Raw genomic sequence first — 1,403 nt, 5'->3', positions numbered from 1 at the left:
GTGGGTCTGTAGGGCCTGGACATGGCGCTGAGGGGCTGCCCCGCTGGAAGATGAATAAAGGCTGGCTGGAGCTGGAAAGCGACCCGGGCCTCTTCACCCTCTTGGTGGAAGATTTTGGTGTCAAAGGTGTGCAAGTGGAGGAGATCTATGACCTCCAGAGCAAATGCCAGGGCCCTGTATATGGATTCATCTTCCTGTTTAAATGGATAGAAGAACGCAGGTCCCGTCGCAAGGTGTCTACCTTGGTGGATGATACATCTGTGATTGACGACGATATTGTGAATAATATGTTCTTTGCCCACCAGCTGATCCCCAACTCCTGTGCCACTCATGCCTTGCTGAGCGTGCTCCTGAACTGCAGCAGTGTGGACCTAGGACCTACCCTGAGTCGCATGAAGGATTTCACCAAAGGCTTCAGCCCTGAGAGCAAAGGATATGCAATTGGCAATGCCCCAGAGTTGGCCAAGGCACACAATAGCCATGCCAGGCCTGAGCCACGTCACCTCCCTGAGAAGCAGAATGGCCTTAGTGCAGTGCGGACCATGGAGGCATTCTACTTTGTCAGCTATGTGCCTATTACAGGCCGGCTCTTTGAGCTGGATGGGCTGAAGGTCTACCCTATTGACATGGGCCTTGGGGGGAGGATGAGGAATGGACAGATAAAGCTCAACGGGTCATCATGGAACGAATTGGCCTGGCTACTGAAGGGGAGCCCTACCATGACATCCGCTTCAACCTGATGGCAGTGGTGCCTGACCGCAGGATCAAGTATGAGGCCAGGCTGCATGTGCTGAAGGTGAACCGCCAGACAGTACTGGAGGCCCTGCAGCAGCTGATTAGAGTAACACAGCCGGAGCTGATTCAGACCCACAAGTCTCAAGAATCACAGCTGTCTGAGGAGTTGAAGCCAGCCAGCATCAAGTCTGCCCTTGTGCTGGAGGCAGGCAGGGCCCCATCGGCCTCTGAGGGCACGCACACAGATGGTGCAGAGGAGGTGGCAGGTTCATGCCCACAGGCTCCAACTCATAGTCCTCCCAGCAAACCTAAGCTGGTGGTAAAGCCCCCGGGGAGCAGCCTCAATGGTGTTCCCCCCAACCCGACCCCCATTGTCCAGCAGCTGCCAGCCTTTCTAGACAATCACAATTATGCCAAGTCCCCCATGCAGGAGGAGGAAGACCTGGCAGCGGGTGTGGGCCGCAACCGTGTTCCCGTCCGTCCACCCCAGCAGTACTCGGATGATGAGGATGACTATAAGGATGAGGAAGAGGAGGATGTACAGAACACCAACTCTGCCATCAGATACAAGCAGAAAGGAACAGGGAAGGCAGGGTCCTTAAGCAGTTCTGCAGATGGGCAGCTATCAGTGCTGCAGCCCAACACCATCAATGTCTTGGCTGAGAAGC

The 1,403-nt window shown here is 55.2% G+C and overlaps 1 pseudogene across 1 annotated transcript in view; it reads left to right on the top strand.

Annotated features, from left to right (window-relative positions):
• The first annotated feature begins 6 nt into the window (after positions 1 to 6).
• Positions 7 to 1,403, top strand: part of LOC101576035 — a 34,305-nt pseudogene continuing 32,908 nt past the window's right edge. Inside the window, exon 1 of the transcript XR_192810.3 lies at positions 7 to 1,401. The product of XR_192810.3 is annotated as a ubiquitin carboxyl-terminal hydrolase BAP1 pseudogene (transcript). The remainder of the gene's footprint in view (positions 1,402 to 1,403) is intronic.

The sequence above is a fragment of the Octodon degus genome, unplaced genomic scaffold (assembly GCF_000260255.1).
Source record: "Octodon degus isolate 3935 unplaced genomic scaffold, OctDeg1.0 scaffold00164, whole genome shotgun sequence".
Classification (NCBI taxonomy): Eukaryota; Metazoa; Chordata; class Mammalia; order Rodentia; family Octodontidae; genus Octodon; species Octodon degus.
Note: the sequence above shows the minus strand (reverse complement) of the source record. Positions and strands in the feature narration are given on the sequence as shown.